We start from the raw sequence: 19,233 nt of genomic DNA, 5'->3' as shown, positions 1-19,233 counted from the left end.
AAATATTAATCATATTGAATGGCATATAGTAATCCAAACAGTAATTTTTTTCTATTCTTTTAATTGCAATTTGGGAGTAGGTTGGGAAATCATATGGGGAAAGCTGGGAGAGGGTAAAAATTGCTTCAAGATACCAGAATTGCAAGGTGGAAAAATTTCAGTTAGATTTCATAACGATAAGGGTTTATATTTATATACCCCCAAGTCCTAAAGGAGAGAGTTCCATACCAATGGACTTTGGAACTCAGATTATATTTGGAAAACCTTTTACAATTTACCATAAATTTTCCTTAAAACAACCCTGTGAGATACATAGTATAAGAATTATTCTCACATTATAGATGAGAAAACTGAGGCTCAGAAAAGATAACTTAGTGTCACAAATTCAGTCAGTCAATAAGCATTTATTAAGCTCCTACTGTGTGCCAGGAACTGTGCTAAGCTCTAGACCTATAAAGAAAGACAAAGACCAAAGTTAGTAAATACTGGAATCAGGTTTCAAATTTAGGACTCTCCTAAGATGCTAGTGTTTTTTTTAAATAAGTATTTTCTCAATACTCTTTTAAAAATATTGCTGCCACTTCCCTATGACTCTCCACCTCTCCCAAAACCCTCCTTTGTTAAAATGAACCAAAACAAATCAACAATGGACAATGAATGTTTCATTCTGCCCCAGCAATCTACCACCTCTGTAAAGAAGGCAGCAAACTCCATTGTTAATTCTCTGCCATAATTCATCACTGCATTAAGTAGAATTCAAAAATCTTTCTCAATACTTTTGTTTTTTTTTTATTTTGACTAAATATATGTATGTATGTGTATATATGTGTGTATACATATATATGTATAAAAGATTGTACTTGAATTTGCAAGTCTCTATTATGTAGAAAGTGCTTTTCTTTTTAAAAAAAGAAAAAGATATTTGAACTGTCCTATTTCTCTATGATTCTGTTCTCTTCTCTACATTTTATTTAAAAAGGTTTTTCAATGCCTTTTTTCTTTTTCTTATTTTTAGCAATCCTATTCCAACCCTCTATTCTACTCTCAACACAAAAGAAAAAAAGAAAAAGCAAAATTGTTGTAACAAATCTACATAGTTAAGCAAACAAATTCCCACACTGACCACGTCCAAAAATGTATGTCTCATTCTACATTGTAAGTCCAAGATCTGCCTCTTTCAGGATGGAAGTACCATACTTTTTTCACCATTTCTATGGAATTGCCATTGATCATTGTATTGATCAGAATTCTTATGTCTTTCACAGTTGTTTTTCTTTACGTTCTGGTCATTGCATAAATTGTTTTCTTTGTTCTTTCTTTATTCTGTACCATTTCACAATATAGTTTTCCAGATTTCTCTGAAACTGTCCTTTCCATTATTTCTCACAGTAGTGAATAATCTTTCATTATTTGCATTCATTTGCATACCATAATTTGTTCAGTCATTCTCAAGTTGATAGGTGTCTCCTTGGTTTTCTGCTCTTGGTCACTAAAAAAAAAAAAAAAAAAAGAGCTGCTACAAATTTTCTTGACTTACAGGTCTTCTTCCTTTGATGTCTTTGAAGTACAGTAGCAGTTTTTCTAGGTCAAAGAGTATACACCATTTATTTTGGGACATAGTTACAAAATGCTTTTCAAAATAGTTGGATCAATTCTCAGCAATAATACTCCTGCTTTCTCACAACCCCTTCAATAATTGCCTTTTTTCATTTTTGTCATCTTTGTTGATTTGATGGTGTGTGATATAATCTCAGAACCACTTTAATGTATAATTTGGAGCCTTTTATATTTTGATAACTTGGATTTCTTCCTTTGAAAACCATATCCTGTGACCATTTATCTATTGGACAATGGCTTGTGTTTTACAAATTTGAATCAGTTCCTAACAAATCTTGCATATAAGATTTTTCTCAGACGTACTTCGAAAATATGTTCCCTTCCCATTTTAACTGCATTTGCTTTGTTTGTGTAAAACCTTTTATATTTCATTTAATCAAAACTATTTTTCTTCTGTGTTAACTTGTTTGGTCATAAGCTCTTCCTTTCTCTCTAATTGTGAAAGGTATTTCCTTCCTTGTTCCTCTAATTTGTTTTGGATGTGACCTTTTAATCTCTAAATTATGTATCCTTTTAGAGCTTATCTTGGTATATGGTGTGAAATGTTAAGTCTGTCTGTAATTACTACCAGGTTGATTTCTAGTTTTCCAAGAAGTTTCATTAAAGTCCTTTTCCAAGTTAGTAGGGGTTTGGGGTTTATCAAACATACTTCTCCATTTGTTTGTTTCTGGATGGCATGTACCTATTCTGTTCTACTCATGAACCTCTCTATAGCTGATGTTGTTTTAAGAAGTTGTTATTCTGGAGATTTTATTGCTGGGCTTATACCTCAAGTAAACTATAAAGAAGAAGAAAAGCCCCACATACCCTAAAATATTTAGAGAAACATTTTTTTGTGCCAGCAAAAAATTGGAAACAAAGCATCATAAAGATAGCAATTAGGAAAAGGCTAAACAAATTATGGGATGTAAATGTAATATAATATTACTATGCTATAGGAATGATGTGAATATAAAACATATAAATAAATATTAACAAGCACCAGTAAGAGTTATATGAATTGATGTAAACTAAAGTAAGCAGTCAAGAAAAAAATATATTTCATATATATATATACATATATATATATATATATATACACAATAACTGCAAAAATGTAAATGGAAAAAACCACACAACAACAACAACAAAAAGTGACTAACAAAATGATAAAGATCTAGCATTTTAAATGAAGAGATATGAGAAGACTGTCCCAATCAAACCCTTCATGGAGGTTGATAGAAGTTACATATTGTACATGGTTTTGAACATTATCAGTCATATTGATTTTTTTCTTCTTTAAAAAAATGCTATTTCTTATAAGGAATGACTCTCTGGAAGGCTAAGATGGTAGGATATTTTGGATAACTATGATGATGTAAGAAACTAAGACAATCAATAAAAATCTCTCTGCCACCTCATGCAGACAGGAGGGAGATATATGAAATTCAGTCTATAAACTGCAATGAGTCCAGAAGGACATTGGAATGGTGAAAGAACTAGAGATTGTTCTCTAGTAGGTTAGTAGAGGTTTAATAGTATGAGATATTACATCCAAGAGAAAAAAATGTGGCTGGGGATAGAAAACAACAATTATTATCCTTAGGTACCCATAGACTTGCTCTGGTTCACCCAAAGAGAAGAACTAAGGACAATGGAGAAAAATTCCAAAGATGCAAGCTTCACTTTAATGAAAGAAAAACTCATTCATTTTTGAGCTATCTCACAAAGAGGGAGTTATTTAAGAAGATATGGACCTTTCATCATAAGAGATATCCAAATGGAAGCTGAATGATTTCCTAGTGGGAGAAGCTATAAAAGGAGTTTCTACAACAGGAAGAAAATTGAAGTGGGAGGCTACTGACAACTAGAAAAATTGGGGGGAGGGAGGGGGAAAGGAACAGGAATATAATATTAAGATTTTCTATTCATTCTCCTTGCTGGAACTCAGAGATTATTTTTGAGGCTGAACTCATAAGAAGAAGCAAGAGAAACACAGGGCATCAGAATTCAATTCAATCCTCTTCAATAAGAGGTAGTTTAGCTTATGGATAGAGGACTGACTTTAGAGTGTTCAAATCCTGCTTTGACTTATATTGACTATATAACCCTAGAAAAGGCACTGAACTCCATGCTTTAGGCCAGGGTTTCTTAAATTCTTTTTTCCATTTGTGACCCCTTTTCACCCAAGAAGTTTTTACATGATTCTGGATTTATAAAATATAAAATAGGTTTATAAATCAAATCAAACATTTACTGATAACAAATCATAATTTTGTAACCCCCACCCTCAGTTATGCAATGGGGTCATGACCCACAGTTTAAGAAACTGAGTTTTAGGAACTCTTTAAGTTATAAATTGCAAAAAAGAAAAGAAAAAAGGTAACAACCTATATTAGTAGAGGAAATTTCTCTACCTAAGATCTCTCTACCAATGAAATTATAGGTCTAATCCTTACACCTATGTACATAATCCTGCGTGGTTGCTAAGGATGTAAAGCTAGACGCTGCAAAGGCCCTGATGCAAAAGAGCTCACATTATTAAAATGTGGGGGAGTACACAAATAATTGTTGTCTATAATACATAGGAAAATGAGCTGAGGGCAAAGAAGAGAGATTGCTTTCATTTGAGGATGGTGGGCAAGAGTCAAAGGCGGCTCCATGAAGAAGATGCCTCTTAAACTGAGCTTTGAAGGAGAAGAGAGAGGAATTCTTCACCTGGATTTCCCTGTGATGAAGTCACAGTTCTAAATATACACAAAAAACCACTGCCACTGCTGCCCCTATATATAGATATATATAAGTACATACATACATAAATATAGAAACACATTATATATGAATAAATATAATAGAGATGATTCAAACATAGTATGTATATACATAGTGACATATTGTACTATTACTGATAATAAGCCAGGAGAAGAAATGTGGCTGGAATGAACATGGAAGAAATAAAAGCTTTATTTAAAAAAAAAAAAAAAAAAACACAACAACCTAAGAATCATTTTAGAAAGATAGTGTTATCATCCTCACTTTGCAGATGAAGAAATTGAGATGGGATGATTTAAGATCATGATTTAGAAATCATTTAGTGTGGCCATTTATTTCATGGATGATAAAACTGAAGCTGAGAGAAAGAATAACTTGTCTAAGATTCCATAGTAAGTAAAAAAGTCAAGACTTTACCCACATGCTCTTGATTCAAAATTCAGAGCTTTGTTGTTTATGGCAAAGAACTTAATCAAAACAAAAGAAAGAAGAGAAGTTCATGGGATAGGGGGCAGGGGAGAAAAAGAAATGCAAGTCATTTCTCAGGGGGAACTGCTCAAGACTTCTGAGCCCATTTGGGGAGAAAGCCAGGCATAACCACAACCCACTTAGTAAGAGAGTACTGGGACTCTATTAATATCCAAAAGAAAAAAATTGTAAGTAGCTTTATCTGCTCATCTTCTGCTTCCCCTACTGAGCCTTGTGCATGGCATTTAAGGATTGTCCCCAGGTAGCCAAGCCTGTCTTCTGCAACTCAGGCATCCATACAACTCTTGTTTTCCTCTTCATTGACCTCCCCCATAACAATCTTAGTTTAGGCTACTAGAAAGAGCCCTGAACTGAGAGTCTGGAAACCTGAGGTCTAGTCATGAGATCATCGATCTCCTTCCTTCCTCAAATCAACAATGCAAAGAATGAAAAAGTTTTTGGGGGGTGTGTGTCTGTCTGTCTCTCTCCCTCCCTCTCCCTCCCTCTCTCTCTTTCTCTCTCTCTCTCTCTCTCTCTCTCTCTCTCTCTCTCTCTCTCTCTCTCTCTCTCTCTCTCTCTCTCCCTCTCTCTCTCTCTCTCTCTCTCCCCCTCTCTTTTCTGTCTCTCCAAACAAGCTGTATTTGATTGTTGTTTGTTCCAGTGAAAAGGCCCTTCCAATTGAGATTTTGTGATTTGGATGAGGAAAGTATTAGTAGACATGACTAGAACTAGCATCTATGATCTTTGAAGAAATATGGAAATTAAGGAGAAGGGCCTTCAGAGAAATGTCATCCTGAAAGAGCTAGTATTTTTATTTTATTTTTTTATTATTATTATTTTAATAGTTTTTATTTACCAGATATATGCATGGGTAATTTTACAACATTGACAATTGACAAACCTTTTGTTCTAATTTTTCCCCTCCTTCCCCCCCGCTGCAGATGGCAGGTTGACCAATACATGTTCAATATGTTAAAGTATAAATTAAATACAATATAATATTTTGATTTTCAAAGCACTTACAAATATTATCTCATTTGATCCTCACAATAACCCTGAAATGTAGTTGTTTTAATTATCCTCATTTTTCAGATAGGATGTAGTATTCAGGCTAGCTCTCTGGAGGATCTCATGATTAGCCTTGATCTTAGTGAAGGAGTGCAGGAGGCAGGAGAGCTACTAGGAGGATGGTCAAAACTGAAATGCCTCATTTCCAGTCCTTCTCAGCCCTTATATATCTTAGTACAATTACATCACTACAGCATACTGAATATGTGTGAACTAGAGATCCATTTCATCACCATTCTAAATATTAAGTATATATGCGAACTAGAGAACCATCATCTCATCATTTCCACTGAGTAAACATCTTAGTTCATGTATACTTCTCCAAAGTTCTGGCCCTCTACAATAAGGAAATGGATGAATGAGGATGTTAGAATTATGACTGTCTTTTGCCTTTCTTTGCATTTCCAGTATTTAGCAAGGCAAAAGACAGAAGAGAGAGACTAACAGAGGGACAAAGCCAGAGAGAAACACAGAGAAAGACACAAGGAGGAAGCAAGGAGAAGAAGGAGAAGGAGGAGTTTTTTATTTTCAAAACATATGCATGAATAATTTGACAGCATTGACCCTTGCAATGCCTTGTGTTTCAGACTTTCTTCTCCTTCCCCCCCACCCATTTCCTCTCCTAAATGGCAAGCAATTCAATATATGTTAAACATGTTAAAATATATGTTAAATCCAATATGCATAAACATATTTATAAAATTTCTCTTGCTGCAGAAGAGAAATCAGATAAAAAAGAAAGGAAGGAAAGAAGGAAAGAAGGAAGGAAGGAAGGAAGGAAGGAAGGAAGGAAGGAAGGAAGGAAGGAAGGAAGGAAGGAAGGAAGGAAGGAAGGAAGGAAGGAAGGAAGGAAGGAAGGAAGAAACAAAGAAACAAAGGAAGAAACAAAGAAACAAAGAAAGAAAATTAGTATTGAAAACAAAATGCAAGTGAACAACAACAAAGAGTGAGAATGTTATATTGTGATCCACACTCAGCTCCTGCAGTCCTCTCTCTGGGTGCAAATGGCTTTCTTCATCAAAAGATCATTGGAACTGGCATCAATCATCACATTGTTGAAGACAGCCACTTCCATCAGATTTGATCCTGATATAGTATTGTTGTTGAAATGTACAATGATCTCCTGGTTCTCCTCATTTCACTTAGTTCATGTAAGTCTCTCAGGCCTTTCTAAAATCATTCCCCTGATCATTTCTTAAAGAACAATAATATTCCATGACATTCATATACCATAACTAATTCAGTCAATCTCCAACTGATGGGCATCCATTCAGTTTCCAGTTTCTTGCCACAACAAAAAGGGCTACTACAAACATTTTTGTACATTTAGGTCCCTTTCCTTCCTTTAAAATCTATCTGGGATATAGACCTGACAGAAACATTGCTGGGTCAAAGGGTATGCACAGTTTGATAACTTTTTGGACATGGTTCCAAATTGCTCTCCAGAATGGCTGGATTCATTCATAACTCCACCAGTAATGTATTATTGTCCTAGTTTTCCCATATCTCCTCCAAAATTTGTCCTTGTCTTTTCCTGTGGTCTCTGCCAATATGAGAGGTGTGTCAATTCTCTATATATTTTGGAAATGAGGCCTTTATCAGAACCTTTTGAATATAAAAAAATGTTTTCCCAGTTTATTGCTTCCCTTCTGATCTTGTCTGCATTCGTTTTGTTTGTATAAAAACTTTTTAACTTAATATAATCAAAATTATCTGGTATTCAATTATGAGTTCCAGTTCTTCTTTGGATACAAATTCCTTCCTTCTCCACAAATCTAAGAGGCAAACTATCCTATATTCCTCTAATTTGCTTATAGTATCACTTTTTATGTCTAAATCATGAACCCATTTAGATCTTATCTTGATATGTGGCATTAAGTGTGGGTTGAGCCCTAATTTCTTCCATAATAGTTTCTAATTTTCCCAGCAGTTTTTGTCAAATAATGAATTCTTATCCCAAAAGCTGGGGTCTTTGGGTTTGTCAAACACTAGATTGCTATAGTTATTGCCTACTTTGTCCTGTGATCCTAACCTATTCTACTGATCATCTACTTTATTTCTTAGCCAGTACCAAATAGTTTTGATGACCATTACTTTATAATATAGTTTTAAGTCTGGCACAGCTAGGGCACCTTCATTAACTTTTTTTTTTCATTAATTCCCTTGAAATCCTTGACCTTGTGTTCTTCCATATGAACTTTGTTACTATTTTCTTCTAGATCTGTGAAATAATTTCTTGGGAGTTTGATTGGCATGGCACTAAATAAGTAGATTAATTTAGGTAGTATTGTCATTTTTATTATATTCGCTCAGCTTACCCATGAGCACTCGATATTTTTCCAACTAATTAGATCTGACTTTATTTGTGTGGAAAGTGTTTTATAGTTGTGTTTGTATAGCTTCTGACTTTCCCTTGGCAGATAGATTCCCAAATATTTTATACTATCAACAGTTATTTTGAATGGATTTTTTTTTGTATCTCTTGCTGCTGGACTTTGTTGGTAATATGTAAAAATATTGATGATTTATGTGGATTTATTTTGTATCCTGCAACTTGGCTAAAGTTGTGAATTGTTTCTAGTAGTTTTTTAGTTGATTCTCTAGGATTCTCTAAGTATACCATCATATCATCTGCAAAGAGTGATGATTTGGTTTCCTCCTGACCGACTCTAATTCCTTTAATCTTTTTTTCTTCTCTTACTGCCATAGCTAACATTTCTAATACAATACTGAATAGTAATAGTGATAGTGGGCAGCCTTGTTTAACTCCTGATCTTATTGGGATTGGTTCTAGTTTGTCCCCATTACATATGATGCTTGCTGATGGTTTTAAATAGATGCTACTGACTTTTTTAAGGAAAAGTCCATTTATTCTTATACTCTCTAGTGTTTTTAATAGGAATGGATGTTGGATTTTATCAAATGCTTTTTCTTCATTTATTGAGATAATTATATTATTTTTGTTGGTTTGGTTATTGATATAGTTGATTATGCTGATAATTTTCCTAATATTGAACCAGCCCTGCATTACTTGGTCATAGTGTGTTATTCTAGGTGTAAGGGTCTTTTCTCTAAATTATACTCATTCTCTTGGAGCAGGTTTCTTGGGGAACTTCTGGAAGCAGCCTTAGCTTCAGTTCAGTTCAATAATCCCAAATGCAACCAGGGGTTAAAGTCCAAATCCTTTACTGTCTCTTTCCAAATCTTATCTCCTTCACTTGGGGCTCAGCTAGTTTTCTGGAGGGCTTCCTCTCTCCTTAGTTCCTGAGAGCTCTTGTCCTAATGTCTCCAGCCAGCACAAAGGTGGACGTAGGAATGAATCTTGACTCTGAATTTTCTTGAGCTTCCTTGGTCCTCTCTTGAAGTTCTCTGAAGTTCTCTCAAAGTCCTGAGAGCTTTTCACTATGTCCCACACTGAGTATACATCAATCATTATATCATGAGGAAACCATTATTTGTTGTAGGATTAAATCAATGCTAAATTAGATTTAATCATTGTCTCCTCAATTCCACTCAGTACTTTGTTTCAAGTTCTGATCCATAACATCTCTTTGTAGGGTCAGATCAATCATACTGAACCATGCTAAATTAGATAATTATTGTCTCTATTCATTCCAGTGACTTAGCACCTTGTAAGAATCCTAACACTGGGAATGACTTTCTGTAATCTCATTGTTAATATTTTATTTAAAATGTTTGCATCAATATTCTTTTGGGAAATTGGTCTATAATTTTCTTTCTCTGTTTTCACCCCACCTGGTTTAGCTATCAGCACCATATCTGTGACATAAAAGGAATTTGCTAAGGTCTCTTTCTTTCCCTATTTTTTCAAATAGTTTATATAGTATTGGAATTAATTGTTTTTTGAATGTTTAATAGAATTCACATGTAAATCCATCTGGCCCTGAAGATTTTTTTCTTAGGGTGTTGATTAATAGCTTGTTCTATTTCTTTTTCTAAAATGAGACTATTTAAATAATTTATTTCTCTTCTGTTAACCTGGGCAGTCTATATTTTTGTAGATATTCCTCCATTTCATTTAGACTATGAAATTTATTGGCATATAGTTGGGCAAAATAACTCTTAAAATTATTGCTCTAATTTCTTCTTCATTGGTGGAAAATTCTCCCTTTTCATTTTTGAGATTAACAATTAGATTTTCTTTCCTTTTTCTAATCAAATTAACTAAAGGTTTATCTATTTTGTTGCTTTTGCCATAAACCAACTCTTAATTTTTATGTATTAATTCAATAGTCTTCTTATTTTCAATTTTATTAATCTCCCCTTTTATTTTCAGGATGTCAAATTTGGTATTTAATTAAGGGTTTTTAATTTGTTCTTTTTTACTTGCAAATCCAATTAATTGATCTTCTCTTTATTTTATGCAAGTAAGCATCTTGAGATATAAAATTTCCCATTATAATTGCTTTGGCTGTATCCCACAAATTTAGTGTGTTGTCTCATTATTGTCATTCTCTTGGATGAAATTACTGATTGTGTCTATGATTTTCTGTTTTATCCATTCATTCTTTATGATTAGATTATTTAATTTCCAATTAACTTTTAGTCTATTTTCTCATGGCCTTATATTGCATGTGATTTTTATTGCATCATGATCTGAAAAAAATGCATTTACTATTTCTGTCTTTCTGCATTTGATTTTGAGGCATTTATACCCTTACACATAGTTAATTTTTGTATAGATTCTATGAACCACTGAGAAAAAAAGTATATTCTTTTCTGTCTCCATTCAATTTTCTCCAAAGATCTACAATACCTAGCTTTTCTAACATTTTGTTTACCTTCTTAATTTCTTTCTTATTTATTCTGTGGTTCAATTTATCTAGTTCTGAGAGAGCAAGGTTGAGATTCCCTACTAGTATAGTTTTGCTGTCTATTTCTTCTTGCATCTCTCTTAATTTCTTTTCTAGGAATTTGGATGCTATATCACTTGGTGCACATATGTTTAGTATTGATATTGCTTCATTATCCATGGTACCCTTTAGTAAAATAAAATTTTCTTCCTTATCTCTTTTAATTAGATTTATTTTTGCTTTTACTTAATCTGAGATCAGGCTACCCCTGCTTTTTCAGGCTTCACTTGAAACATAATAGATTCTGCTCCAGCCCTTTACCTTCACTCTCTATGTATCACTATACTTTAAATGTGTTTCTTGTAAACAACATATTGTAGGATTCTGGCTTTCAATCCAGTCTGCTATATGCTTCCATTTTATGGGAGAGTTCATCCCATTCACACTTACAGTTAAAATAACTAATTTTGTATTTCCTGCCATCTTATTTATCCTAAGTTATGCTTTTCTCTTTTCTTTCCCCTAAATTTTGCTTTTGACCACCATCTCCCTCAAACAGTCCCCCCTTTAGAGTCCCCCTTTTTTACACCTTTCCTCTAATACTTATGTTTTTCCTTCTATTTGTGTTTCCCTTTCTTTTCCCCCTTTCCCTCCCACTTTCCTTAAAAGTGAGACAAGTTTCTCTGTGAAACCAAAAATGTCTGACATTCTCTCTCAGAGCCAGATCTGATGAAAGTAAAATTCACACAATGTTCAGTCTCCTCCCTTCTTTCCCTCAATTATAATAGGTTTTCTTTGCCTTTTAATGAGATGTAATTTTCCTTATTTTACCTCCTTTTTCCTCTTCTTCCAGTACAATCCCCTTTGCACCTTGTTTCTTTTTCATATTTTCATAATAAAATTAAATTATATCCACATTCTCTACAGAACATAGTTCTCAAGAGTTCTTTTCTTTTTACCTTTTTATGCTTCTCTTGAGTTCTGTGTTTGGAGATCAAATTTTTTTGTACAGTTCTGGCCCTTTCATTAGAATTAGGTGAAATTCACCTATATCATTGAATGTCCATCTTCTTCCCTGAAAGATAATGCTCACTTTAGTTAGATAGTTTATTCTTGGCAGAGAATCCAAGTTCCTTTGCCTTTTGAAATATCAGATTCAAAAAATTCCTTTGATCCCTTTCATGCTTTAAGGTGGAAGCTGCTAGGTCCTGGGTAATCCTAATTGTGGCTCCTTGTATTTAAATTGTTTCTTTCTAGCTGCTTGCAATATCTTTTCCTTGGTGTGATAGTTCCGAAATTTAGCCACAATATTCCTTGGGTATTTACTTTTGGAGTCTCTTTCAGGAGGTGATCGGTGGATTCTTTCAATGGCTATTTTACCTTCTGATTCTAAAATATCAGGGCAGTTTTCTTTTTTGATTTCCTGTAAGATAATGTAGAAGATCTTTTTTTCATCATAGCTTTCAGGAAGTTCAATAATTCTTAGATTGTCTCTCCTAGATCTATATTTCCAGGTCAGTTGTTTTTCCTAAGAGATATTTAATATTTTCTTCTATTTTTTTTTCATTTTTTCTGTTTTTGTTTAACTGATTCTTGAGTCATTCACTTCCATTTGTTCAATTTTAATTTTTAGTGTATTATTTTCTTCAATTACTTTTTTTAGCTCCTTTTGTAATTGGCCAATTGAATTTTTTTTGTTCATTGCATTCTTTTTCCATTTCATAAATTTTGTTTTTCAGTAAATTGGTGTCTTTTGTAGGACATTATATGCCTTTTCCATTCCTTCTTGCAATGCTCTCATTTGATTTCCCCATTTTTCTTCTAACTCTCTTTTAAGAACCTTTATGCAATCTTCCAAGAAAGTTGTGAAATGGGGACCAGCTCATGTCTCCCTTTGGGGCTTCACCTGGAGTTGCTTTGCCTTTAGGAACCTCGGAATTTGAGGTCTGTTCATCTCTCTATATATAAAAGTTGTCTATGGTGAGAAGGTTTTTTTTTTTTGGGGGGGTCATTCATTTTTTTTAAGGCTTGAAGTCTGCTCAGTGCAAAGGAGTGGCACCTGATTGATTTCCAGTGCTGGATAACCCTAGCTAGGTCCAGCATTTGGTTTTACAATTTGCCTTTTGTAGCATATCTGCCAAACCTCCTGCTTGCAACCAGGACAAAGTAGCCCAAGAAGCTCACAGAAGATTGCCAAGTGCATGGAAGCTGCAGCTCTCTGACTTCCTGCCCCAATTTTCCCATGCTGTGGTCTGAGCTCGGCAGACTGTCCCCCTGCCCATTTGAAACAGACTTGTTCTTAAGTTCTTTCAATGTATCTTCTCTGGGGAATGTATTGTACTCCAAATATTTGTGGATTCTTTGACTCCAAATCCAGTTTATAGGCTTAATCTGCTATTGGTTCTAGAGAAGATCAAAGGGAGTCACAGAAAGTCCTGTCTGTTCTCCACTATGTTGGCTCCACCCAGAAAATCATTTTATTAACACTTTCTGCCTCAACTGTAAAATTAGTATTGTAAATAATATCTACCTCAGAGAGCTGTTGTGAGGATCAAATAATAATAATTGTAAAATGCTTAGCACAGGGCCTAGAGCATAGTAAGTGCTCTTTCTATTTTTTTAAATGTTAACTATTATTGTTATTGTTATGACGATGATAATAGAATTAAAAGGTGGAAAGCATCCCAGAGACTTTCTAATCTAACCCCTTATAAATAAGAAAAAGAAGCTCAGAGATTTAAAGTGATTACCCAGGCTCCTACACTAAGTTAGTCTCCTGACTCCTGCACTGCTTCTTTTATTACATAATATTGTGATTATTGTAATTGTAATATTACATAATATTGTATAAGTAATATTTATCTCTCCTTTCCTGGTAATTTTCTGCTCTGATCCAAGCATCTAGTTACTGTACTCAAAATTCCTGCTACTATTGAGTCATGATGATTTGGGGCTGTAAGAAATGCAGGGAATCTCTCCAAGAGTTCTGCTACCTGGCAACAGGTAACATTTTAACATATAAGTATGCATTAGGTCAGATTAGCTGGAAGGAAGCCCAGATGACCATCTAGTCCAACCCATTCCCATCCAGCAATCCCTTCTACAATATCACAGACAAGTGACCATCCAACCTCTACTTAAACCTCTCCATTGAGAGAGGACACTGCTCTTTAGTAAAGGAGTCCATTCTACTTTCAAACAACTCTAATCACAAAGAATTCCTTTCCTCCTTTCCTTTTTCCTTTTTCTTTCTTTTTTTCTCTTTTCCTTTGTCTTTCTTCCTCCCTTTCCTTTTTTTCTCTTCCTTCCTTTTCCTTTTCTTTTCTTTCTTCTCTTTGTCGTATTTTCTCCTTTTCTTTTTTCCTTTCTATCTTTTCTTCACTCCTTTCTTCCTTTTGGACAGTAGGAACTTAACAGATTTGGGTTCAATTGAATAGAATTATAGACATATAAATAAAAAGCTATTTGAGGTCTAGAGGGAAGAGCATTACCCATTAGGAGAATCAGGAAGGCTTTCTGGAATGGGAAGCATTTGCACTAGTTTTTTATAAATTTAGTGAGTAAAGAGGAGGTAAGACATTCCAGAAAACATTGTGTGCAAAGATTTAGAAGCAAGGACTTATGTTTAAGGAACAAAGAATAGACTAGTTTATGGTCAGGTCAACTTTGATAAGGAGGAACAGGAGAATAATTTGTGTGATCTTGGGCAAACCCATTCCCTCCTACTGGTCCTATAAGCTCCAGTCTCCACTTTTCTCAAAGACCTCTGGCAGCACCCCATTTATGGCTATCTCTTCCTTCTCTGATATTTTTTAGTCACTGGACTCCGGAGTATACCAGTTAAACTACCAATGCCAAACCCTGTTCCCCTGGTTTTCCATCACAACCACAGCCCTCAATAATCCAATCTAGGACTTTCTTGGTGCTTGTTTCTTATCTAATATTGGAAGCCTAGGAGGAAGAAATGCTCTTGCTCAGTGCATATCCTTTCCTTAACTACTATCTCCATCTCAGAGGCCCTTCTGGCCTTCCTATCTGTTTGAAGTAGTGAGACTAAGGTTAGGATTCTTTCTTTTGGATAGATGAACAGCCCTAACATTAGAATAAAATTATAGCTATCAACTGGATAGAGCTGGCCTCTAACCTATGGATGGCTGGAACAACAAAGCAAGTTAAAGACAGGAGATCCAGGAATCAAACAGAAGTTTAAATTCTAAGCAAGGCAAATGGCTTGCAAACATGTGCCAGAGTCCCATTTATCGTGTATGTGTGTGTGTGTGTGTGTGTGTGTATGTGTGTGTGTGTGTAGGTTGGATAATTAGGGAGGGACCCAATTAAGTGTAGGGAGATCTCAATACTTATACCAATTGCTATAATTGAGCCCTGACAATGAGGGGTAACAGCAACAATATGTCAAGTTTAATTCAAAGGAGGGCTTCATGACCAGAAATAATTCTGGGATTTTTCTGTGGCTGAGATCATCCAAAAGGTGAATGCAAAAGATTACTGTTATGTCAAGTTCAGGAAACAGTTTAGTTGCATTGGAAAATAAGGTATCTTCTAATATTTTGACATAGCTTTTTTTTTTTTTTTTTTTTTTTTTTATTTATTTTTATTTTATTTTATAATTATAACATTTTTTTGACAGTACATATGCATGGGTAATTTTTTACAACATTATCCCTTGCACTTACTTCTATTCAGATTTTTTCCCTTCCTCCCCCAAACCCCTCCCCCAGATGGCAAGCAGTCTTATATATGTTAAATATATTACAGTATAATTTAGATACAATATATGTGTGTAGAACCGAATTTTTTGTTGCACAGGAAGAATTGGATTCAGAAGGTAAAAATAACAGTTTACATTCATTTCCCATTGTTCCTTTTCTGGATGTAGCTGGTTCTTTCCATCATTAATCAATTGGAATTGGATTAGCTCTTCTCTATGTTGAAGAAATCCACTTCCATCAGCATACTTCCTCGTACAGTATCATTGTTGAAGTGTATAATGATCTTCTGGTTCTGCTCGTTTCACTCAGCATCAGTTGATGTAAGTCTCTCCAAGCCTCTCTATATTTCTCCTGTTGGTCATTTCTTATAGAACAATAATATTCCATAACATTCATATACCATAGTTTACCCAACCATTCTCCAATTGATGGACATCCATTCATCTTCCAGCTTCTAGCCACTATGAAAAGGGCTGCCACAAACATTTTGGCACATACAGGACCCTTTCCCTTCTCTAGTAGTTCCTTGGGGTATAAGCCCAGTAGTAGTATGGCTGGGTCAAAGGGTATGCACATTTTGATAACTTTTTGGGCATAATTCCAGATTGCTCTCCAGAATGGTTGGATTCTTTCACAACTCCACCAACAATGCATCAGTGTCCCAGTTTTCCCACAGCCCCTCCAACATTCATCGTTATTTGTTCCTGTCATCTTAGCCAATCTGACAGGTGTGTAATGATACCTCAGAGTTGTCTTAATTTGCATTTCTCTGATCAATAGTGATTTGGAACACTCTTTCATATGAGTGGAAATAGTTTTAATTTCATCATCTGAAAATTGTCTGTTCATATCCTTTGACCATTTATCAATTGGAGAATGGCTTGATTTCTTATAGATTAAAGTCAATTCTCTGTATATTTTGGAGATGAGGCCTTTATCAGAACCTTTAACTGTAAAAATTTTTTCCCAATTTGTTACTTCCCTTCTAATCTTGTTTGCATTAGTTTTGTTTGTGCAGAAACTTTTTAATTTGGTGTAATCAAAATGTTCTATTTTGTGATCAATAATGGTCTCTAGTTCTCCCTTGGACACAAACTCCTTCCTCCTCCACAAGTCTGAGAGGTAAACCATCCCATGTTCCTCCAATTTATTTATGATTTCGTTCTTTATGCCTAAATCTTGGACCCATTTTGATCTAATCTTAGTATGTGGTGTTAAATGTGGGTCCAGGCCTAGTTTCTGCCATACTAATTTCCAGTTTTCCCAGCAGTTTTTGTCAAATAATGAATTCTTATCCCAAAATTTGGGATCTTTGGGTTTGTCAAAGATTAGATTGCTATTTTTATTCACTATCTTGTCCTGTGAACCTAACCTATGCCACTGATCAACTAGTCTATTTCTTAGCCAATACCAAATGGTTTTGGTGACTGTTGCTTTATAATATAGCTTTAAATCAGGTACACTTAGACCACCTTCCTCTGACTTTTTTTTCATTAGTTCCCTTGCCATTCTCGACCTTTTATTCTTCCATATGAATTTTGTTGTTATTTTTTCTAGGTCATTAAAATAGTTTCTTGGGAGTCTGATTGGTATAGCACTAAATAAATAGATTAGTTTGGGGAGTATTGTCATCTTTATTATATTCGCTCGGCCTATCCAAGAACATTGAATGTCTTTCCAATTATTTAAATCTGACTTTATTTTTGTGGCTATTTTGACATAGCTTTAAAGCCAGAAGTGACTCAACCTCATTTTATAAATGAGAAAACTCCACGCCTGAAGAGAGTAAGTTACTTGCCCAAGGTCACAAAGGCATTTTCAAAAATAGATTTCATTTTATTTTTTCAATGAACAAAATTCTCTTATTTCTACCACCCACCTCCCCCTTACCCCCTCAGAAAAGGAAGGGGAAAAACAGTTTCCCTAATTGGGCAAAATCCCCACTTCAGTTATGGTCCAAAACTTTTCATTGTTCATATTAGCCCCCCACTTCTGTCAAAAGGTAGACAACATTCTTCATCCTTTGGGATCAAGGTTGGTTACTGCATTTACCAGGAACATAGTCTTGGTGAGATATGTCTTTGCATCCTCAGCACAGAGTGGGGCATTGAGACATTTCTTGAAATTGAAAAAGAATTTGAATAAAAAGAAAGCTAGTGAGATGGAAAAATTCAGGGCAAAATATGAAATGTCTTTCCTTCCTCTGAGAGCAGCTGTATTCTCTCTTGAGATCAATTTAGTCCATTTTATTTGAGTGCTGGTGATACCAACTAATTACATATTCCCATCACATCTTGCTCTGTGTTGATTTCCTTCTGCTTTGATACTTACTCATGCACTTGTCCATGACTTACTCAATTGTCCTTATTACAAAACCCCTAGAGCCAACAAGGAGCTCCTGTCAATTATCAACTGGAAAACCAAGTGATGCTGTTGCCTTGAAACTTGGGCTCTGCCTTTTGCTTCTACCTTGGTTTCTGCCTGAGCTACCTGCCTCTGTCTTTGTCCTGGGCTCTCAGCGGTCTTTGGTGTAGTTGAATCCTTGCTCAGGTGATCCTGCTTCTTCCTGAAGGTAGTCCATATTTATTGCGAGTGTGAGTATGTCGATATCTGCTGTCACATGAGTAACAGAAAGTTGAGAAGGAGGTGGGACAACCCCCTCTTATATACGCTTAAACTACTCCGATAATCCTTAACTGCCTCTCTAATTGAAACAAACACAGGACTTGGGTATTATTCTCTTTTCCTGTGGATGAATCATGCCTGCATAGATTCAAACACAGATGACGAGTTGAAAGGGACTTTAGGGAGTTAAAAAAAAAAAAAAAAAAAAAACCTAGCTCATTTATTCTGCAGATGAGAAATTGAAATCCCGAGGACTCTCAGAGTGAGAGAGCAGAGCCTGTACTAGAAGAACCCAGGTCTTCCCATTTCCTCTAGACCAACCTCTCTTCCCTCGATCCCATCATCTCTCCCTCTCCTCCCCCACAAAATAAAGTTTTTCCAGTGATGTCCTCCACTTGTCCTCGCCATAACAGAGCCTAATATAGTGAGCTTTCTCCATCCCTTCCAATGAGTAAAGAAGAGAATGAGCAAATAAGAGCACTGGATTTGGAGATCGAGATGGACTTCATGTCAAATCTCAGCATCACTTACTACTATGAATTTGGTCACCTCTTTAAGTCTCAATTTCACACATGACTATTACAACTTTTTCTACAGCCTCACTTCCCCTTCCCCCTCCGACCCAAGCCGTTTTCTTTTTTGCTGCTGAGAGAACTGAGACCCAAAGAGCAGAGAGGACTTTGAGAAGTCACACAGTAAGTAGCAAAGCAAGGATTTGAACTTGAGCCTTTTAAGTGTCCCGACCCCAGATCCAAGTATCTTTCCCTCTGCACTTGCCTCATTTGAAAAATGAGAGGGGCGGCACTGGATGGGTTCCGTCTCTAAATCTTAGGTTCTGATTTAAAGACTTCCCGTATTTCTACACACTGGAAAACGTGATTGGATCACTCCAGGATTTTTTTCCAGCTTGAGGAGAAAAAAATCCCAAAACAAAAAAGAATAAAATGAGACCAGAACCATGATGTCACAAAAACAGAACCGAGCCCCGGCATTTCTGGGTATTCTCCAGAGGTCTTGTCCTTGACCATGGGAGGTGGCTGGCGGCCTCAGGGAATGTGGAGGCTAGGCTGGGGTCCGCCTCCACGCTTCCACAAGGGGGAGGCAATTTCTTCCCAGTGGGGGCTCACTCAAGCCAACCAAGTACATTAAGGTCACGCCCG

This window comes from Sminthopsis crassicaudata, chromosome 2 (assembly GCF_048593235.1).
Source record: "Sminthopsis crassicaudata isolate SCR6 chromosome 2, ASM4859323v1, whole genome shotgun sequence".
NCBI lineage: Eukaryota > Metazoa > Chordata > Mammalia > Dasyuromorphia > Dasyuridae > Sminthopsis > Sminthopsis crassicaudata.
This window is presented reverse-complemented; position numbering follows the sequence as displayed.